General features: G+C 45.5%; 20 non-coding genes across 20 annotated transcripts; all 20 read left to right on the top strand.

Annotated features, from left to right (window-relative positions):
* The first annotated feature begins 1,777 nt into the window (after positions 1 to 1,777).
* Positions 1,778 to 1,863, top strand: TRNAR-UCU (transfer RNA arginine (anticodon UCU)). The gene is given in 2 exon segments: positions 1,778 to 1,814; positions 1,828 to 1,863. It is a non-coding gene; the product is annotated as a tRNA-Arg (tRNA).
* Positions 1,864 to 2,476: 613 nt separating this feature from the next.
* On the top strand, positions 2,477 to 2,562 carry TRNAR-UCU (transfer RNA arginine (anticodon UCU)). The gene is given in 2 exon segments: positions 2,477 to 2,513; positions 2,527 to 2,562. It is a non-coding gene; the product is annotated as a tRNA-Arg (tRNA).
* A 4,164-nt stretch (positions 2,563 to 6,726) lies between these two features.
* On the top strand, positions 6,727 to 6,812 carry TRNAR-UCU (transfer RNA arginine (anticodon UCU)). Its single transcript is given in 2 exon segments — positions 6,727 to 6,763; positions 6,777 to 6,812. It is a non-coding gene; the product is annotated as a tRNA-Arg (tRNA).
* A 616-nt stretch (positions 6,813 to 7,428) lies between these two features.
* On the top strand, positions 7,429 to 7,514 carry TRNAR-UCU (transfer RNA arginine (anticodon UCU)). The gene is given in 2 exon segments: positions 7,429 to 7,465; positions 7,479 to 7,514. It is a non-coding gene; the product is annotated as a tRNA-Arg (tRNA).
* A 1,315-nt stretch (positions 7,515 to 8,829) lies between these two features.
* On the top strand, positions 8,830 to 8,915 carry TRNAR-UCU (transfer RNA arginine (anticodon UCU)). Its single transcript is given in 2 exon segments — positions 8,830 to 8,866; positions 8,880 to 8,915. It is a non-coding gene; the product is annotated as a tRNA-Arg (tRNA).
* Positions 8,916 to 9,531: 616 nt separating this feature from the next.
* On the top strand, positions 9,532 to 9,617 carry TRNAR-UCU (transfer RNA arginine (anticodon UCU)). Its single transcript is given in 2 exon segments — positions 9,532 to 9,568; positions 9,582 to 9,617. It is a non-coding gene; the product is annotated as a tRNA-Arg (tRNA).
* A 616-nt stretch (positions 9,618 to 10,233) lies between these two features.
* TRNAR-UCU (transfer RNA arginine (anticodon UCU)) lies at positions 10,234 to 10,319 on the top strand. Its single transcript is given in 2 exon segments — positions 10,234 to 10,270; positions 10,284 to 10,319. It is a non-coding gene; the product is annotated as a tRNA-Arg (tRNA).
* Positions 10,320 to 10,935: 616 nt separating this feature from the next.
* Positions 10,936 to 11,021, top strand: TRNAR-UCU (transfer RNA arginine (anticodon UCU)). The gene is given in 2 exon segments: positions 10,936 to 10,972; positions 10,986 to 11,021. It is a non-coding gene; the product is annotated as a tRNA-Arg (tRNA).
* Positions 11,022 to 11,637: 616 nt separating this feature from the next.
* Positions 11,638 to 11,723, top strand: TRNAR-UCU (transfer RNA arginine (anticodon UCU)). Its single transcript is given in 2 exon segments — positions 11,638 to 11,674; positions 11,688 to 11,723. It is a non-coding gene; the product is annotated as a tRNA-Arg (tRNA).
* Positions 11,724 to 12,339: 616 nt separating this feature from the next.
* Positions 12,340 to 12,425, top strand: TRNAR-UCU (transfer RNA arginine (anticodon UCU)). The gene is given in 2 exon segments: positions 12,340 to 12,376; positions 12,390 to 12,425. It is a non-coding gene; the product is annotated as a tRNA-Arg (tRNA).
* Positions 12,426 to 13,041: 616 nt separating this feature from the next.
* On the top strand, positions 13,042 to 13,127 carry TRNAR-UCU (transfer RNA arginine (anticodon UCU)). The gene is given in 2 exon segments: positions 13,042 to 13,078; positions 13,092 to 13,127. It is a non-coding gene; the product is annotated as a tRNA-Arg (tRNA).
* A 1,318-nt stretch (positions 13,128 to 14,445) lies between these two features.
* Positions 14,446 to 14,531, top strand: TRNAR-UCU (transfer RNA arginine (anticodon UCU)). Its single transcript is given in 2 exon segments — positions 14,446 to 14,482; positions 14,496 to 14,531. It is a non-coding gene; the product is annotated as a tRNA-Arg (tRNA).
* A 616-nt stretch (positions 14,532 to 15,147) lies between these two features.
* Positions 15,148 to 15,233, top strand: TRNAR-UCU (transfer RNA arginine (anticodon UCU)). Its single transcript is given in 2 exon segments — positions 15,148 to 15,184; positions 15,198 to 15,233. It is a non-coding gene; the product is annotated as a tRNA-Arg (tRNA).
* A 616-nt stretch (positions 15,234 to 15,849) lies between these two features.
* On the top strand, positions 15,850 to 15,935 carry TRNAR-UCU (transfer RNA arginine (anticodon UCU)). The gene is given in 2 exon segments: positions 15,850 to 15,886; positions 15,900 to 15,935. It is a non-coding gene; the product is annotated as a tRNA-Arg (tRNA).
* Positions 15,936 to 16,551: 616 nt separating this feature from the next.
* Positions 16,552 to 16,637, top strand: TRNAR-UCU (transfer RNA arginine (anticodon UCU)). Its single transcript is given in 2 exon segments — positions 16,552 to 16,588; positions 16,602 to 16,637. It is a non-coding gene; the product is annotated as a tRNA-Arg (tRNA).
* A 616-nt stretch (positions 16,638 to 17,253) lies between these two features.
* On the top strand, positions 17,254 to 17,339 carry TRNAR-UCU (transfer RNA arginine (anticodon UCU)). The gene is given in 2 exon segments: positions 17,254 to 17,290; positions 17,304 to 17,339. It is a non-coding gene; the product is annotated as a tRNA-Arg (tRNA).
* A 616-nt stretch (positions 17,340 to 17,955) lies between these two features.
* On the top strand, positions 17,956 to 18,041 carry TRNAR-UCU (transfer RNA arginine (anticodon UCU)). The gene is given in 2 exon segments: positions 17,956 to 17,992; positions 18,006 to 18,041. It is a non-coding gene; the product is annotated as a tRNA-Arg (tRNA).
* Positions 18,042 to 18,657: 616 nt separating this feature from the next.
* On the top strand, positions 18,658 to 18,743 carry TRNAR-UCU (transfer RNA arginine (anticodon UCU)). Its single transcript is given in 2 exon segments — positions 18,658 to 18,694; positions 18,708 to 18,743. It is a non-coding gene; the product is annotated as a tRNA-Arg (tRNA).
* A 616-nt stretch (positions 18,744 to 19,359) lies between these two features.
* TRNAR-UCU (transfer RNA arginine (anticodon UCU)) lies at positions 19,360 to 19,445 on the top strand. The gene is given in 2 exon segments: positions 19,360 to 19,396; positions 19,410 to 19,445. It is a non-coding gene; the product is annotated as a tRNA-Arg (tRNA).
* A 616-nt stretch (positions 19,446 to 20,061) lies between these two features.
* On the top strand, positions 20,062 to 20,147 carry TRNAR-UCU (transfer RNA arginine (anticodon UCU)). Its single transcript is given in 2 exon segments — positions 20,062 to 20,098; positions 20,112 to 20,147. It is a non-coding gene; the product is annotated as a tRNA-Arg (tRNA).
* The last annotated feature ends 148 nt before the right edge of the window (positions 20,148 to 20,295 follow it).

The following is a 20,295-nucleotide window of genomic DNA, read 5'->3' as shown; positions in this document are numbered from 1 at the left end:
GGGCTCGTTCACATCTGCGCCCGGGGTCTCTGCCCTGCAGGCATTTTTCAAACCCATTCAAATGAAGTGTGCGTCCGTAAGCTCCTGTGAGCGTTTTGTGCTCACCGCGGCGAAACGTTTCTTTTTTTAACCAGACACAGAGTCGGACATGCAGGACTTTGTGTCTGGTTTAAAAAAAAACGGTTTTGCCGTAGAGAGCATAAAACACTCACCGTCGCTCACGGCCGGACTCGAACCGATAGGTTTCCGTCTTCTACATGCAGAAGATGGAAACCTCAGAATGGAGACCAGACGCTGGCGTGAACCCAGCGTTAACTGTGTTTTGCTCAGTAGGGCCTAATCCTTAGTGGCCCCTGCACACAGTATTATCCCCCATAGTGGCCCCTGCACAGTATTATGCCCCATAGTGGCCTCTGTACACAGTATTATGCCCCATAGTGGCCCCTGAACACAGTATTATGCCCCATAATGGCCCCTGTACACAGTATTATGTCCCTCAGTGGCCTCTGTACACAGTATTATGCCCCATAGTGGCCCCTGCACACAGTATTATGTCCCATAGTGGCCCCTGCACACAGTATTATCCCCCATAGTGGCCCCTGCACACAGTATTATATCCCACAGTGGCCCCTGCACACAGTATTATACCCCACAGTGGCCCCTGCACACAGTATTATACCCCACAGTGGCCCCTGCACACAGTATTATGCCCCATAGTGACCCCTGCACACAGTATTATACCCCACAGTGGCCCCTGCACACAGTATTATACCCCATAGTGGTCCCTGCACACAGTATTATGCCCCATAGTGACCCCTGCACACAGTATTATACCCCACAGTGGCCCCTGCACACAGTAGTATTCCCCATAGTGCCCCCTGCACACAGTATTATACCCCAGAGTGGCCCCTGCACACAATATTATGTGCCATAGTGACCCCTGCACACAGTATTATGCCCCATAGTGGCCCCTGCATACTGTATTATTCCCCACAGTGGACTTCCCTAAAAGGGAAGATGTGAACCAGGCCTAATACATATAACATACATTTACACACATACATTCATATACATACACACACACCTATCTACAAATATACAGGACTCACACAGTATATCAGACACTTTACACAAATATACACACATTAAATATACATATTTTACCCAAAAAATGTACTTACATTTGGCTGTGTCCTGTCTGGCTGTGGTGAAAGCTCTGTTTACAGCAGCCGGCAGACTTTCCCCTGCACACTCCGATCTGTGTGGGGGAGGGGCAGCACAGCTCCTGCTAGTGACGGCAGTGTGCAGTGCAGGGAGCAGAGACACACACTCCCAGCGATTGGTACAGGGGCCCATTTTGGCACGGTCAGGATCCCGATCGGGCCCCTGAAGATCCCGATCGGGCCCCTGACAAGTGCATTTAGATAAAATTAATAGTCAGGCTCGGGGGCCCACCGGGGAATCCCCCGGTGCTCCGGCGGGCCAGTCCGACCCTGTTCATAGCCAAGGTTTGAGAGCACTGGTCTGTGGTATAAACCGCCCGTCCTGGGGCCTCACTGGTCAAAGTACATTAATGAGACAACGGTGCTTTGCATGCTGTTAAGTTGACTCTTATGAATATCTAGAAAACAAGGAGCCACACCAATATTATAAAGCTGAGCTTTCATCTTTAGCCTGAAAATGATCACCCGCTAGATGTTGTGTTTTTGTAGGATTCTTTCACAAGAGCCATTCACATGTCAGCTCAACAAACAATTTAGTAGACTTGTCGTACGTAGGCTCTGTGGCGCAATGGATAGCGCGTTGGACTTCTAGAAGAGAGTAGTGATTCAAAGGTTGTGGGTTCGAGTCCCACCAGAGTCGAGTTTTGGACCAAACCTGAAGTACAATCTTTGTGTCCAATCTTAAAGGGAGTCTGTTCCAGAACCCAGCCCTGCAGATAGATAGGTTAACATCACCTGAATTCATGGGTGTTTCCCTCTTGCGGATGGTTGTTTCCGTTGGCAAGAAATCTCTGCCTTTTTTGGCAAAATGCAAAGGGGCGCTTTGAAGCAACAAGGGCGTGGCCGCTAGGTTATAGCCTTGATTTGAAGGTTGTGGGTTGGAGTCCCTCCAGAGTCAAATTTTGGACCATTTTTGATAGTAAAAGTTGTATATTCTCAGGCCATTTTCCAACGGTGCTAAGGACAGAATCAGGCTTCATAGCCAAGGTTTGAGAGCACTGGTCTGCGGTATAAACCGCCCGTACTGGGGCCTCACTGGTCAAAGTACATTAATGAGACAACGGTGCTTTACATGCTGTTAAGTTGACTCTTATGAATATCTAGAAAACAAGGAGCCACACCAATATTATAAAGCTGAGCTTTCATCTTTAGCCTGAAAATGATCACCCGCTAGATGTGTTTTTGTAGGATTCTTTCACAAGAGTCATTCACATGTCAGCTCAACAAACAATTTAGTAGACTTGTTGTATGTAGGCTCTGTGGCGCAATGGATAGCGCATTGGACTTCTAGAAGAGAGTAGTGATTCAAAGGTTGTGGGTTCGAGTCCCAACAGAGTCGAGTTTTGGACCAAACCTGAAGTACAATCTTTGTGTCCAATCTTAAAGGGAGTCTGTTCCAGAACCCAGCCATGCAGATAGATAGGTTAACATCACCTGAATTCAAGGGTATTTCCCTCTTGCGGATGGTTGTTTCTGTTGGCAAGAAATCTCTGCCTTTTTTGGCAAAATGCAAAGGAGCGCTTTGAAGCAACAAGGGCGTGGCCGCTAGGTAATAGCCTTGATTTGAAGGTTGTGGGTTGGAGTCCCTCCAGAGTCAAATTTTGGACCATTTTTGATAGTAAAAGTTGTATATTCTCAGGCCATTTTCCAACGGTGCTAAGGACAGAATCGGGCTTCATAGCCAGTGTCGGACTGGGGTGTCTAGGGCCCACCAGTGGAATTATTTCTAGGGGCCCACCATCAGGATCCCTGCAAACCAGCGATACCAAGACAGGGCGGTTGAAGGTAATAACATATCAGGAGCCATGCTGCTTTCCCGCCATACGATGTGCAACACTGCACTACCTAAACCTATTGCTACATACTGTATGGAAAGTGAACAGCGCAGCTCCTAGAAATGTTAGAATTACCTATAGCTGCGCTGTCCTGGAACAGCTGATCTGCAGAGGTCCAGGCTGTTGTGTCATCACAGATGTAATATTGATGGTCTATCCCAAGGACAGACCATCAATATTACAAAGATGGATAAACCCTTTAAAGATTTGTCCAGGAATTGGAGCGACCCATGTGCTGGGAGGGAGGTGTAAAATAAAAAATAAAAAGTGCCTTCACCTGTTCCTGCTGCTCCGTTGTCCGCTGCCAGTGTCCATTCAGTCTCGCGCCGGTGCCTCCATGCTGGGAGTCCTGCACCTCATGGGACCACTGAAACCAATTAGGTCTCATTTCTGGAAATCCTGTATCTAACAGACACAGGCGGGGACAATGGAGTGCTGGGGACAAAAGCTCAATGAAAAACACTGTGGAAAAAAATATATTGAGATTCACTGCAATTTTTTCCCACAATGTTTTTTTAGCTGCATCTCGCTGTTGTGCCTAATCCTTAAAGAAGACCTATCACGATCTGGGGCACATGAGGTTTAATACACCGCTAGAAAGCCAAGAGTGCCCTGAATTCAGCGCACTATTGGCTTTCACGTTCTGTGCCGGTACCGTAGAGCTTCATCGTCAGAAGTGCGTTATGACAGTCAGTCAGGAACGCCCTTCCTTACGGTAGCGTCTATAGCGCTGTACTGTGAGAGGGGTCGTTGCTTACGAGCCAGTGATGACGCTGAGCGCCTATAGCGCTCTCACAGTACAGTGGTATAGGCGCTGCTGTGAGGAAGGGCGTTCCGGACTGACTGTCAGAAACGCCTTTCTGACAGTGAAGAGCTACGGACTGATAGCTCCTCACCGGGGGCATAGAATGGGAAAGCTGAAAGTGCGCTGAAATCATTGCACTGTCAGCTCTCTAGCAGTGTATTAAACCGCACCTGCCCCAGGAGGAGAGAGCTCCTCTTTACCATCTCAACATACTGCACACCACACTATAAGGATAAGGCCTAACACAGCGTCCCACAGCAAAAAAAACGCTGCGGGAAAACCCCCGGCGCCGACACATCAGTTTTTCCTGCAGCGCTTTTTGCAGAAACTCCACAGAGGTTTCCATTTCCGCGCTCGTTTTGTACACGACACAGGACTGGGAGCAGAAAGCTTCATCCACTGTATAGTTGCCTGGCAGATTCACTGCAGCTCAGCTCCCACTGACTTCAATAAGTGCCGAGATGCAGAGAAGGTGCCGGCTGATATACAGTGGACAGAGCTTTCTGCTTCTGGCCCCGTATTGTGTACAGGACTGGTACCAGAAGTGGCTCCATACAGCTGATCGGTCTGAGGGCTTGGTGTCGGCCCCCTACAGATCAGGCATTTATAGCCTATTCTGACGATAAACCATAGAAAATTATGCCTGGACAACCCCTTTAATTTTCCCCCAAAATGACCCACACTTTAAAGAGGTTGTCCAGCATAATTTATTTTTTTTGTTTATAATTAGTCCTGGGAGGTGAAAAACAAAGTACACATAAAAAAAACCCCGCACTCATCTGTTCCCAGTGCTCTGGTCCTGCAGTTCTGCTGGTAGTTACATGCCGGACTGGAACCGCACTGGGAGACACTGGGACAGGCAGACTTCCCCCTGCACACCCCGATCGGCAGTGTGCTTAAAAAAATAGAAAGTGTTTTTAAGGGCTCGTTCACATCTGCGCCCGGGGTCTCTGCCCTGCAGGCATTTTTCAAACCCATTCAAATGAAGTGTGCGTCCGTAAGCTCCTGTGAGCGTTTTGTGCTCACCGCGGCGAAACGTTTCTTTTTTTAACCAGACACAGAGTCGGACATGCAGGACTTTGTGTCTGGTTTTAAAAAAAAACGGTTTTGCCGTAGAGAGCATAAAACACTCACCGGCGCTCACGGCCAGACTCGAACCGATAGGTTTCCGTCTTCTACATGCAGAAGATGGAAACCTCAGAATGGAGACCAGACGCTGGCGTGAACCCAGCGTTAACTGTGTTTTGCTCAGTAGGGCCTAATCCTTAGTGGCCCCTGCACATAGTATTATCCCCCATAGTGGCCCCTGCACAGTATTATGCCCCATAGTGGCCTCTGTACACAGTATTATGCCCCATAGTGGCCCCTGAACACAGTATTATGCCCCATAATGGCCCCTGTACACAGTATTATGTCCCTCAGTGGCCTCTGTACACAGTATTATGCCCCATAGTGGCCCCTGCACACAGTATTATGTCCCATAGTGGCCCCTGCACACAGTATTATCCCCCATAGTGGCCCCTGCACACAGTATTATATCCCACAGTGGCCCCTGCACACAGTATTATACCCCACAGTGGCCCCTGCACACAGTATTATACCCCACAGTGGCCCCTGCACACAGTATTATGCCCCATAGTGACCCCTGCACACAGTATTATACCCCACAGTGGCCCCTGCACACAGTATTATACCCCATAGTGGTCCCTGCACACAGTATTATGCCCCATAGTGACCCCTGCACACAGTATTATACCCCACAGTGGCCCCTGCACACAGTATTATGCCCCATAGTGACCCCTGCACACAGTATTATACCCCACAGTGCCCCCTGCATACAGTATTATCCCCCACAGTGGCCCCTGCACACAGTAGTATTCCCCATAGTGACCCCTGCACACAGTATTATACCCCACAGTGGCCCCTGCACACAGTAGTATTCCCCATAGTGGCCCCTGCACACAGTATTATACCCCAGAGTGGCCCCTGCACACAATATTATGTGCCATAGTGACCCCTGCACACAGTATTATGCCCCATAGTGGCCCCTGCATACTGTATTATTCCCCACAGTGGACTTCCCTAAAAGGGAAGATGTGAACCAGGCCTAATACATATAACATACATTTACACACATACATTCATATACATACACACACACCTATCTACAAATATACAGGACTCACACAGTATATCAGACACTTTACACAAATATACACACATTAAATATACATATTTTACCCAAAAAATGTACTTACATTTGGCTGTGTCCTGTCTGTCCTGTCTGGCGGTGGTGAAAGCTCTGTTTACAGCAGCCGGCAGACTTCCCCCTGCACACTCCGATCTGTGTGGGGGAGGGGCAGCACAGCTCCTGCTAGTGACGGCAGTGTGCAGTGCAGGGAGCAGAGACACACACTCCCAGCGATTGGTACAGGGGCCCATTTTGGCACGGTCAGGATCCCGATCGGGCCCCTGAAGATCCCGATCGGGCCCCTGACAAGTGCATTTAGATAAAATTAATAGTCAGGCTCGGGGGCCCACCGGGGAATCCCCCGGTGCTCCGGCGGGCCAGTCCGACCCTGTTCATAGCCAAGGTTTGAGAGCACTGGTCTGTGGTATAAACCGCCCGTCCTGGGGCCTCACTGGTCAAAGTACATTAATGAGACAACGGTGCTTTGCATGCTGTTAAGTTGACTCTTATGAATATCTAGAAAACAAGGAGCCACACCAATATTATAAAGCTGAGCTTTCATCTTTAGCCTGAAAATGATCACCCGCTAGATGTTGTGTTTTTGTAGGATTCTTTCACAAGAGCCATTCACATGTCAGCTCAACAAACAATTTAGTAGACTTGTCGTACGTAGGCTCTGTGGCGCAATGGATAGCGCATTGGACTTCTAGAAGAGAGTAGTGATTCAAAGGTTGTGGGTTCGAGTCCCACCAGAGTCGAGTTTTGGACCAAACCTGAAGTACAATCTTTGTGTCCAATCTTAAAGGGAGTCTGTTCCAGAACCCAGCCCTGAAGATTGATAGGTTAACATCACCTGAATTCAAGGGTATTTCCCTCTTGCGGATGGTTGTTTCCGTTGGCAAGAAATCTCTGCCTTTTTTGGCAAAATGCAAAGGAGCACTTTGAAGCAACAAGGGCGTGGCCGCTAGGTAATAGCCTTGATTTGAAGGTTGTGGGTTGGAGTCCCTCCAGAGTCAAATTTTGGACCATTTTTGATAGTAAAAGTTGTATATTCTCAGGCCATTTTCCAACGGTGCTAAGGACAGAATCGGGCTTCATAGCCAATTTTTGAGAGCACTGGTCTGCGGTATAAACCGCCCGTCCTGGGGCCTCACTGGTCAAAGTACAGTAATGAGACAACGGTGCTTTGCATGCTGTTAAGTTGACTCTTATGAATATCTAGAAAACAAGGAGCCACACCAATATTATAAAGCTGAGCTTTCATCTTTAGCCTGAAAATAATCACTCGCTAGATGTTGTGTTTTTGTGGGATTCTTTCACAAGAGCCATTCACATGTCAGCTCAACAAACGATTTAGTAGACTCGTTGTACGTAGGCTCTTTGGCGCAATGGATAGCGCATTGGACTTCTAGAAGAGAGTATTGATTCAAAGGTTGTGGGTTCGAGTCCCACCAGAGTCGAGTTTTGGACCAAACCGGAAGTACAATCTTTGTGTCCAATCTTAAAGGGAGTCTGTTCCAGAACCCAGCCCTGCAGATAGATAGGTTAACATCACCTGAATTCAAGGGTATTTCCCTCTTGCGGATAGTTGTTTCCGTTGGCAAGAAATCTCTGCCTTTTTTGGCAAAATGCAAAGGAGCGCTTTGAAGCAACAAGGGCGTGGCCGCTAGGTAATAGCCTTGATTTGAAGGTTGTGGGTTGGAGTCCCTCCAGAGTCAAATTTTGGACCATTTTTGATAGTAAAAGTTGTATATTCTCAGGCCATTTTCCAACGGTGCTAAGGACAGAATCGGGCTTCATAGCCAAGGTTTGAGAGCACTGGTCTGCGGTATAAACCGCCCGTCCTGGGGCCTCACTGGTCAAAGCACAGTAATGAGACTACGGTGATTTGCATGCTGTTAAGTTGACTCTTATAAATATCTAGAAAACAAAGAGCCACACCAATATTATAAAGCTGAGCTTACGTCTTTAGCCTTAAAATGATCACCCGCTAGATGTGTTTTTGTAGGATTCTTTCACAAGAGCCATTCACATGTCAGCTCAACAAACGATTTAGTAGACTCATTGTAGGTAACCTCTGCGGCGCAATGGATAGCGCATTGGACTTCTACAAGAGAGTAGTTATTCGAAGGTTGTGGGTTCGAGTCCCACCAGAGTCGAGTTTTGGACCAAACCTTAAGTAGAATCTTTGTGTCCAATCTTAAAGGGAGTCTGTTCCAGAACCCAGCCCTGCAGATAGATAGGTTAACATCACCTGAATTCATGGGTGATTTTCTCTTGCGTGTGGTTGTTTCCGTTGGCAAGAAATCTCTGCCTTTTTTGGCAAAATGCAAAGGGGCGCTTTGAAGCAACAAGGGCGTGGCCGCTAGGTAATAGCCTTGATTTGAAGGTTGTGGGTTGGAGTCCCTCCAGAGTCAAATTTTGGACCATTTTTGATAGTAAAAGTTGTATATTCTCAGGCCATTTTCCAACGGTGCTAAGGACAGAATCGGGCTTAATAGCCAAGGTTTGAGAGCACTGGTCTGCGGTATAAACCGCCCGTCCTGGGGCCTCACTGGTCAAAGTACATTAATGAGACAACGGTGCTTTGCATGCTGTTAAGTTGACTCTTATGAATATCTAGAAAACAAGGAGCCACACCAATATTATAAAGCTGAGCTTTCATCTTTAGCCTGAAAATGATCACCAGCTAGATGTTGTGTTTTTGTAGGATTCTTTCACAAGAGCCATTCACATGTCAGCTCAACAAACGATTTAGTAGACTCATTGTACGTATGCTCTGTGGCGCAATGGATAGCGCATTGGACTTCTAGAAGAGAGTAGTGATTCAAAGGTTGTGGGTTTGAGTCCCACCAGAGTCGAGTTTTGGACCAAACCTGAAGTACAAACTTTGTGTCCAATCTTAAAGGGAGTCTGTTCCAGAACCCAGCCCTGCAGATAGATAGGTTAACATCACCTGAATTCAAGGGTATTTCCCTCTTGCGGATGGTTGTTTCCGTTGGCAAGAAATCTCTGCCTTTTTTGGCAAAATGCAAAGGAGCGCTTTCAAGCAACAAGGGCGTGGCCGCTAGGTAATAGCCTTGATTTGAAGGTTGTGGGTTGGAGTCCCTCCAGAGTCAAATTTTGGACCATTTTTGATAGTAAAAGTTGTATATTCTCAGGCCATTTTCCAACGGTGCTAAGGACAGAATCGGGCTTCATAGCCAAGGTTTGAGAGCACTGGTCTGTGGTATAAACCGCCCGTCCTGGGGCCTCACTGGTCAAAGTACATTAATGAGACAACGGTGCTTTGCATGCTGTTAAGTTGACTCTTATGAATATCTAGAAAACAAGGAGCCACACCAATATTATAAAGCTGAGCTTTCATCTTTAGCCTGAAAATGATCACCAGCTAGATGTTGTGTTTTTGTAGGATTCTTTCACAAGAGCCATTCACATGTCAGCTCAACAAACGATTTAGTAGACTCATTGTACGTAGGCTCTGTGGCGCAATGGATAGCGCATTGGATTTCTAGAAGAGAGTATTGATTCAAAGGTTGTGGGTTCGAGTCCCACCAGAGTCAAGTTTTGGACCAAACCTGAAGTACAATCTTTGTGTCCAATCTTAAAGGGAGTCTGTTCCAGAACCCAGCCCTGCAGATAGATAGGTTAACATCACCTGAATTCAAGGGTATTTCCCTCTTGCAGATGGTTGTTTCCGTTGGCAAGAAATCTCTGCCTTTTTTGGCAAAATGCAAAGGAGCGCTTTGAAGCAACAAGGGCGTGGCCGCTAGGTAATAGCCTTGATTTGAAGGTTGTGGGTTGGAGTCCCTCCAGAGTCAAATTTTGGACCATTTTTGATAGTAAAAGTTGTATATTCTCAGGCCATTTTCCAACGGTGCTAAGGACAGAATCGGGCTTCATAGCCAAGGTTTGAGAGCACTGGTCTGCGGTATAAACCGCCCGTCCTGGGGCCTCACTGGTCAAAGTACATTAATGAGACAACGGTTCTTTGCATGCTGTTAAGTTGACTCTTATGAATATCTAGAAAACAAGGAGCCACACCAATATTATAAAGCTGAGCTTTCATCTTTAGCCTGAAAATGATCACTCGCTAGATGTTGTGTTTTTGTAGGATTCTTTCACAAGAGCCATTCACATGTCAGCTCAACAAACGATTTAGTAGACTCGTTGTATGTAGGCTCTTTGGCGCAATGGATAGCGCATTGGACTTCTAGAAGAGAGTATTGATTCAAAGGTTGTGGGTTCGAGTCCCACCAGAGTCGAGTTTTTGACCAAACAGGAAGTACAATCTTTGTGTCCAATCTTAAAGGGAGTCTGTTCCAGAACCCAGCCCTGCAGATAGATAGGTTAACATCACCTGAATTCAAGGGTATTTCCCTCTTGCGGATAGTTGTTTCCGTTGGCAAGAAATCTCTGCCTTTTTTGGCAAAATGCAAAGGAGCGCTTTGAAGCAACAAGGGCGTGGCCGCTAGGTAATAGCCTTGATTTGAAGGTTGTGGGTTGGAGTCCCTCCAGAGTCAAATTTTGGACCATTTTTGATAGTAAAAGTTGTATATTCTCAGGCCATTTTCCAACGGTGCTAAGGACAGAATCGGGCTTCATAGCCAAGGTTTGAGAGCACTGGTCTGCGGTATAAACCGACCATCCTGGGGCCTCACTGGTCAAAGTACATTAATGAGACAACGGTGCTTTGTATGCTGTTAAGTTGACTCTTATGAATATCTAGAAAACAAGGAGCCACACCAATATTATAAAGCTGAGCTTTCATCTTTAGCCTGAAAATGATCACCAGCTAGATGTTGTGTTTTTGTAGGATTCTTTCACAAGAGCCATTCACATGTCAGCTCAACAAACGATTTAGTAGACTCATTGTACGTAGGCTCTGTGGCGCAATGGATAGCGCATTGGACTTCTAGAAGAGAGTATTGATTCAAAGGTTGTGGGTTCGAGTCCCATCAGAGTCGAGTTTTGGACCAAACCTGAAGTACAATCTTTGTGTCCAATCTTAAAGGGAGTCTGTTCCAGAACCCAGCCCTGCAGATAGATAGGTTAACATCACCTGAATTCAAGGGTATTTCCCTCTTGCAGATGGTTGTTTCCGTTGGCAAGAAATCTATGCCTTTTTTGGCAAAATGCAAAGGAGTGCTTTGAAGCAAAAAGGGCGTGGCCGCTAGGTAATAGCCTTGATTTGAAGGTTGTGGGTTGGAGTCCCTCCAGAGTCAAATTTTGGACCATTTTTGATAGTAAAATTTGTATATTCTCAGGCCATTTTCCAACGGTGCTAAGGACAGAATCGGGCTTCATAGCCAAGGTTTGAGAGCACTGGTCTGCGGTATAAACCGACCATCCTGGGGCCTCACTGGTCAAAGTACATTAATGAGACAACGGTGCTTTGTATGCTGTTAAGTTGACTCTTATGAATATCTAGAAAACAAGGAGCCATACCAATATTATAAAGCTGAGCTTTCATCTTTAGCCTGAAAATGATCACCCGCTAGATGTTGTGTTTTTGTAGGATTCTTTCACAAGAGCCATTCACATGTCAGCTCAACAAACAATTTAGTAGACTTGTCGTACGTAGGCTCTGTGGCGCAATGGATAGCGCATTGGACTTCTAGAAGAGAGTGGTGATTCAAAGGTTGTGGGTTCGAGTCCCACCAGAGTCGAGTTTTGGACCAAACCTGAAGTACAATCTTTGTGTCCAATCTTAAAGGGAGTCTGTCCCAGAACCAAGCCCTGCAGATAGATAGGTTAACATCACCTGAATTCAACGGTATTTCCCTCTTGCGGATAGTTGTTTCCGTTGGCAAGAAATCTCTGCCTTTTTTGGCAAAATGCAAAGGAGCGCTTTGAAGCAACAGGGGCGTGGCCGCTAGGTAATAGCCTTGATTTGAAGGTTGTGGGTTGGAGTCCCTCCAGAGTCAAATTTTGGACCATTTTTGATAGTAAAAGTTGTATATTCTCAGGCCATTTTCCAACGGTGCTAAGGACAGAATCGGGCTTCATAGCCAAGGTTTGAGAGCACTGGTCTGCGGTATAAACCGCCCGTCCTGGGGCCTCACTGGTCAAAGTACATTAATGAGACAACGGTGCTTTGCATGCTATTAAGTTGACTCTTATGAATATCTAGAAAACAAGGAGCCACACCAATATTATAAAGCTGAGCTTTCATCTTTAGCCTGAAAATGATCACTCGCTAGATGTTGTATTTTTGTAGGATTCTTTCACAAGAGCCATTCACATGTCAGCTCAACAAACGATTTAGTAGACTCATTGTACGTAGGATCTGTGGCGCAATGGATAGCGCATTGGACTTCTAGAGGAGAGTAGTGATTCAAAGGTTGTGGGTTCGAGTCCCACCAGAGTCGAGTTTTGGACCAAACCTGAAGTACAATCTTTGTGTCCAATCTTAAAGGGAGTCTGTTCCAGAACCCAGCCCTGCAGATAGATAGGTTAACATCACCTGAATTCAACGGTATTTCCCTCTTGCGGATAGTTGTTTCCGTTGGCAAGAAATCTCTGCCTTTTTTGGCAAAATGCAAAGGAGCGCTTTGAAGCAACAAGGGCGTGGCCGCTAGGTAATAGCCTTGATTTGAAGGTTGTGGGTTGGAGTCCCTCCAGAGTCAAATTTTGGACCATTTTTGATAGTAAAAGTTGTATATTCTCAGGCCATTTTCCAACGGTGCTAAGGACAGAATCGGGCTTCATAGCCAATTTTTGAGAGCACTGGTCTGCGGTATAAACCGCCCGTCCTGGGGCCTCACTGGTCAAAGTACATTAATGAGACAACGGTGCTTTGCATGCTGTTAAGTTGACTCTTATGAATATCTAGAAAACAAGGAGCCACACCAATATTATAAAGCTGAGCTTTCATCTTTAGCCTGAAAATGATCACCCGCTAGATGTTGTGTTTTTGTAGGATTCTTTCACAAGAGCCATTCACATGTCAGCTCAACAAACAATTTAGTAGACTTGTCGTACGTAGGCTCTGTGGCGCAATGGATAGCGCATTGGACTTCTAGAAGAGAGTAGTGATTCAAAGGTTGTGGGTTCGAGTCCCACCAGAGTCAAGTTTTGGACCAAACCTGAAGTACAATCTTTGTGTCCAATCTTAAAGGGAGTCTGTTCCAGAACCCAGCCCTGCAGATAGATAGGTTAACATCACCTGAATTCAAGGGTATTTCCCTCTTGCGGATGGTTGTTTCCGTTGGCAAGAAATCTCTGCCTTTTTTGGCAAAATGCAAAGGAGCGCTTTGAAGCAACAAGGGCGTGGCCGCTAGGTAATAGCCTTGATTTGAAGGTTGTGGGTTGGAGTCCCTCCAGAGTCAAATTTTGGACCATTTTTGATAGTAAAAGTTGTATATTCTCAGGCCATTTTCCAACGGTGCTAAGGACAGAATCGGGCTTCATAGCCAATTTTTGAGAGCACTGGTCTGCGGTATAAACCGCCCGTCCTGGGGCCTCACTGGTCAAAGTACATTAATGAGACAATGGTGCTTTGCATGCTGTTAAGTTGACTCTTATGAATATCTAGAAAACAAGGAGCCACACCAATATTATAAAGCTGAGCTTTCATCTTTAGCCTGAAAATGATCACTCGCTAGATGTTGTGTTTTTGTAGGATTCTTTCACAAGAGCCATTCACATGTCAGCTCAACAAACGATTTAGTAGACTCGTTGTACGTAGGCTCTTTGGTGCAATGGATAGCGCATTGGCCTTCTAGAAGAGAGTATTGATTCAAAGGTTGTGGGTTCGAGTCCCACCAGAGTCGAGTTTTGGACCAAACCTGAAGTACAATCTTTGTGTCCAATTTTAAAGGGAGTCTGTTTCAGAACCCAGCCCTGCAGATAGATAGGTTAACATCACCTGAATTCAAGGGTATTTCCCTCTTGCGGATGGTTGTTTACGTTGGCAAGAAATCTCTGCCTTTTTTGGCAAAATGCAAAGGAGCGCTTTGAAGCAACAAGGGCGTGGCCGCTAGGTAATAGCCTTGATTTGAAGGTTGTGGGTTGGAGTCCCTCCAGAGTCAAATTTTGGACCATTTTTGATAGTAAAAGTTGTATATTCTCAGGCCATTTTCCAACGGTGCTAAGGACAGAATCGGGCTTCATAGCCAAGGTTTGAGAGCACTGGTCTGCGGTATAAACCGACCATCCTGGGGCCTCACTGGTCAAAGTACATTAATGAGACAACGGTGCTTTGTATGCTGTTAAGTTGACTCTTATGAATATCTAGAAAACAAGGAGCCACACCAATATTATAAAGCTGAGCTTTCATCTTTAGCCTGAAAATGATCACCCGCTAGATGTTGTGTTTTTGTAGGATTCTTTCACAAGAGCCATTCACATGTCAGCTCAACAAACAATTTAGTAGACTTGTCGTACGTAGGCTCTGTGGCGCAATGGATAGCGCATTGGACTTCTAGAAGAGAGTGGTGATTCAAAGGTTGTGGGTTCGAGTCCCACCAGAGTCGAGTTTTGGACCAAACCTGAAGTACAATCTTTGTGTCCAATCTTAAAGGGAGTCTGTCCCAGAACCAAGCCCTGCAGATAGATAGGTTAACATCACCTGAATTCAAGGGTATTTCCCTCTTGCGGATGGTTGTTTCCGTTGGCAAGAAATCTCTGCCTTTTTTGGCAAAATGCAAAGGAGCGCTTTGAAGCAACAAGGGCGTGGCCGCTAGGTAATAGCCTTGATTTGAAGGTTGTGGGTTGGAGTCACTCCAGAGTCAAATTTTGGACCATTTTTGATAGTAAAAGTTGTATATTCTCAGGCCATTTTCCAACGGTGCTAAGGACAGAATCGGGCTTCATAGCCAAGGTTTGAGAGCACTGGTCTGCGGTATAAACCGCCCGTCCTGGGGCCTCACTGGTCAAAGTACATTAATGAGACAACGGTTCTTTGCATGCTGTTAAGTTGACTCTTATGAATATCTAGAAAACAAGGAGCCACACCAATATTATAAAGCTGAGCTTTCATCTTTAGCCTGAAAATGATCACTCGCTAGATGTTGTGTTTTTGTAGGATTCTTTCACAAGAGCCATTCACATGTCAGCTCAACAAACGATTTAGTAGACTCGTTGTATGTAGGCTCTTTGGCGCAATGGATAGCGCATTGGACTTCTAGAAGAGAGTATTGATTCAAAGGTTGTGGGTTCGAGTCCCACCAGAGTCGAGTTTTTGACCAAACAGGAAGTACAATCTTTGTGTCCAATCTTAAAGGGAGTCTGTTCCAGAACCCAGCCCTGCAGATAGATAGGTTAACATCACCTGAATTCAAGGGTATTTCCCTCTTGCGGATAGTTGTTTCCGTTGGCAAGAAATCTCTGCCTTTTTTGGCAAAATGCAAAGGAGCGCTTTGAAGCAACAAGGGCGTGGCCGCTAGGTAATAGCCTTGATTTGAAGGTTGTGGGTTGGAGTCCCTCCAGAGTCAAATTTTGGACCATTTTTGATAGTAAAAGTTGTATATTCTCAGGCCATTTTCCAACGGTGCTAAGGACAGAATCGGGCTTCATAGCCAAGGTTTGAGAGCACTGGTCTGCGGTATAAACCGACCATCCTGGGGCCTCACTGGTCAAAGTACATTAATGAGACAACGGTGCTTTGTATGCTGTTAAGTTGACTCTTATGAATATCTAGAAAACAAGGAGCCACACCAATATTATAAAGCTGAGCTTTCATCTTTAGCCTGAAAATGATCACCAGCTAGATGTTGTGTTTTTGTAGGATTCTTTCACAAGAGCCATTCACATGTCAGCTCAACAAACGATTTAGTAGACTCATTGTACGTAGGCTCTGTGGCGCAATGGATAGCGCATTGGACTTCTAGAAGAGAGTATTGATTCAAAGGTTGTGGGTTCGAGTCCCACCAGAGTCGAGTTTTGGACCAAACCTGAAGTACAATCTTTGTGTCCAATCTTAAAGGGAGTCTGTTCCAGAACCCAGCCCTGCAGATAGATAGGTTAACATCACCTGAATTCAAGGGTATTTCCCTCTTGCAGATGGTTGTTTCCGTTGGCAAGAAATCTATGCCTTTTTTGGCAAAATGCAAAGGAGTGCTTTGAAGCAAAAAGGGCGTGGCCGCTAGGTAATAGCCTTGATTTGAAGGTTGTGGGTTGGAGTCCCTCCAGAGTCAAATTTTGGACCATTTTTGATAGTAAAATTTGTATATTCTCAGGCCATTTTCCAACGGTGCTAAGGACAGAATCGGGCTTCATAGCCAAGGTTTGAGAGCACTGGTCTGCGGTATAAACCGACCATCCTGGGGCCTCACTGGTCAAAGTACATTAATGAGACAACGGTGCTTTGTATGCTGTTAAGTTGACTCTTATGAATATCTAGAAAACAAGGAGCCACACCAATATTATAAAGCTGAGCTTTCATCTTTAGCCTGAAAATGATCACCCGCTAGATGTTGTGTTTTTGTAGGATTCTTTCACAAGAGCCATTCACATGTCAGCTCAACAAACAATTTAGTAGACTTGTCGTACGTAGGCTCTGTGGCGCAATGGATAGCGCATTGGACTTCTAGAAGAGAGTGGTGATTCAAAGGTTGTGGGTTCGAGTCCCACCAGAGTCGAGTTTTGGACCAAACCTGAAGTACAATCTTTGTGTCCAATCTTAAAGGGAGTCTGTCCCAGAACCAAGCCCTGCAGATAGATAGGTTAACATCACCTGAATTCAACGGTATTTCCCTCTTGCGGATAGTTGTTTCCGTTGGCAAGAAATCTCTGCCTTTTTTGGCAAAATGCAAAGGAGCGCTTTGAAGCAACAGGGGCGTGGCCGCTAGGTAATAGCCTTGATTTGAAGGTTGTGGGTTGGAGTCCCTCCAGAGTCAAATTTTGGACCATTTTTGATAGTAAAAGTTGTATATTCTCAGGCCATTTTCCAACGGTGCTAAGGACAGAATCGGGCTTCATAGCCAAGGTTTGAGAGCACTGGTCTGCGGTATAAACCGCCCGTCCTGGGGCCTCACTGGTCAAAGTACATTAATGAGACAACGGTGCTTTGCATGCTATTAAGTTGACTCTTATGAATATCTAGAAAACAAGGAGCCACACCAATATTATAAAGCTGAGCTTTCATCTTTAGCCTGAAAATGATCACTCGCTAGATGTTGTGTTTTTGTAGGATTCTTTCACAAGAGCCATTCACATGTCAGCTCAACAAACGATTTAGTAGACTCATTGTACGTAGGATCTGTGGCGCAATGGATAGCGCATTGGACTTCTAGAGGAGAGTAGTGATTCAAAGGTTGTGGGTTCGAGTCCCACCAGAGTCGAGTTTTGGACCAAACCTGAAGTACAATCTTTGTGTCCAATCTTAAAGGGAGTCTGTTCCAGAACCCAGCCCTGCAGATAGATAGGTTAACATCACCTGAATTCAACGGTATTTCCCTCTTGCGGATAGTTGTTTCCGTTGGCAAGAAATCTCTGCCTTTTTTGGCAAAATGCAAAGGAGCGCTTTGAAGCAACAAGGGCGTGGCCGCTAGGTAATAGCCTTGATTTGAAGGTTGTGGGTTGGAGTCCCTCCAGAGTCAAATTTTGGACCATTTTTGATAGTAAAAGTTGTATATTCTCAGGCCATTTTCCAACGGTGCTAAGGACAGAATCGGGCTTCATAGCCAATTTTTGAGAGCACTGGTCTGCGGTATAAACCGCCCGTCCTGGGGCCTCACTGGTCAAAGTACATTAATGAGACAACGGTGCTTTGCATGCTGTTAAGTTGACTCTTATGAATATCTAGAAAACAAGGAGCCACACCAATATTATAAAGCTGAGCTTTCATCTTTAGCCTGAAAATGATCACCCGCTAGATGTTGTGTTTTTGTAGGATTCTTTCACAAGAGCCATTCACATGTCAGCTCAACAAACAATTTAGTAGACTTGTCGTACGTAGGCTCTGTGGCGCAATGGATAGCGCATTGGACTTCTAGAAGAGAGTAGTGATTCAAAGGTTGTGGGTTCGAGTCCCACCAGAGTCAAGTTTTGGACCAAACCTGAAGTACAATCTTTGTGTCCAATCTTAAAGGGAGTCTGTTCCAGAACCCAGCCCTGCAGATAGATAGGTTAACATCACCTGAATTCAAGGGTATTTCCCTCTTGCGGATGGTTGTTTCCGTTGGCAAGAAATCTCTGCCTTTTTTGGCAAAATGCAAAGGAGCGCTTTGAAGCAACAAGGGCGTGGCCGCTAGGTAATAGCCTTGATTTGAAGGTTGTGGGTTGGAGTCCCTCCAGAGTCAAATTTTGGACCATTTTTGATAGTAAAAGTTGTATATTCTCAGGCCATTTTCCAACGGTGCTAAGGACAGAATCGGGCTTCATAGCCAATTTTTGAGAGCACTGGTCTGCGGTATAAACCGCCCGTCCTGGGGCCTCACTGGTCAAAGTACATTAATGAGACAATGGTGCTTTGCATGCTGTTAAGTTGACTCTTATGAATATCTAGAAAACAAGGAGCCACACCAATATTATAAAGCTGAGCTTTCATCTTTAGCCTGAAAATGATCACCAGCTAGATGTTGTGTTTTTGTAGGATTCTTTCACAAGAGCCATTCACATGTCAGCTCAACAAACGATTTAGTAGACTCATTGTACGTAGGCTCTGTGGCGCAATGGATAGCGCATTGGACTTCTAGAAGAGAGTATTGATTCAAAGGTTGTGGGTTCGAGTCCCACCAGAGTCGAGTTTTGGACCAAACCTGAAGTACAATCTTTGTGTCCAATCTTAAAGGGAGTCTGTTCCAGAACCCAGCCCTGCAGATAGATAGGTTAACATCACCTGAATTCAAGGGTATTTCCCTCTTGCAGATGGTTGTTTCCGTTGGCAAGAAATCTATGCCTTTTTTGGCAAAATGCAAAGGAGTGCTTTGAAGCAAAAAGGGCGTGGCCGCTAGGTAATAGCCTTGATTTGAAGGTTGTGGGTTGGAGTCCCTCCAGAGTCAAATTTTGGACCATTTTTGATAGTAAAATTTGTATATTCTCAGGCCATTTTCCAACGGTGCTAAGGACAGAATCGGGCTTCATAGCCAAGGTTTGAGAGCACTGGTCTGCGGTATAAACCGACCATCCTGGGGCCTCACTGGTCAAAGTACATTAATGAGACAACGGTGCTTTGTATGCTGTTAAGTTGACTCTTATGAATATCTAGAAAACAAGGAGCCACACCAATATTATAAAGCTGAGCTTTCATCTTTAGCCTGAAAATGATCACCCGCTAGATGTTGTGTTTTTGTAGGATTCTTTCACAAGAGCCATTCACATGTCAGCTCAACAAACAATTTAGTAGACTTGTCGTACGTAGGCTCTGTGGCGCAATGGATAGCGCATTGGACTTCTAGAAGAGAGTGGTGATTCAAAGGTTGTGGGTTCGAGTCCCACCAGAGTCGAGTTTTGGACCAAACCTGAAGTACAATCTTTGTGTCCAATCTTAAAGGGAGTCTGTCCCAGAACCAAGCCCTGCAGATAGATAGGTTAACATCACCTGAATTCAACGGTATTTCCCTCTTGCGGATAGTTGTTTCCGTTGGCAAGAAATCTCTGCCTTTTTTGGCAAAATGCAAAGGAGCGCTTTGAAGCAACAGGGGCGTGGACGCTAGGTAATAGCCTTGATTTGAAGGTTGTGGGTTGGAGTCCCTCCAGAGTCAAATTTTGGACCATTTTTGATAGTAAAAGTTGTATATTCTCAGGCCATTTTCCAACGGTGCTAAGGACAGAATCGGGCTTCATAGCCAAGGTTTGAGAGCACTGGTCTGCGGTATAAACCGCCCGTCCTGGGGCCTCACTGGTCAAAGTACATTAATGAGACAACGGTGCTTTGCATGCTATTAAGTTGACTCTTATGAATATCTAGAAAACAAGGAGCCACACCAATATTATAAAGCTGAGCTTTCATCTTTAGCCTGAAAATGATCACCCGCTAGATGTTGTGTTTTTGTAGGATTCTTTCACAAGAGCCATTCACATGTCAGCTCAACAAACAATTTAGTAGACTTGTCGTACGTAGGCTCTGTGGCGCAATGGATAGCGCATTGGACTTCTAGAAGAGAGTAGTGATTCAAAGGTTGTGGGTTCGAGTCCCACCAGAGTCAAGTTTTGGACCAAACCTGAAGTACAATCTTTGTGTCCAATCTTAAAGGGAGTCTGTTCCAGAACCCAGCCCTGCAGATAGATAGGTTAACATCACCTGAATTCAAGGGTATTTCCCTCTTGCGGATGGTTGTTTCCGTTGGCAAGAAA

This window comes from Leptodactylus fuscus, chromosome 3, assembly GCF_031893055.1.
Source record: "Leptodactylus fuscus isolate aLepFus1 chromosome 3, aLepFus1.hap2, whole genome shotgun sequence".
NCBI classification, from domain to species: domain Eukaryota; kingdom Metazoa; phylum Chordata; class Amphibia; order Anura; family Leptodactylidae; genus Leptodactylus; species Leptodactylus fuscus.
This window is presented reverse-complemented; position numbering and strand designations above follow the sequence as displayed.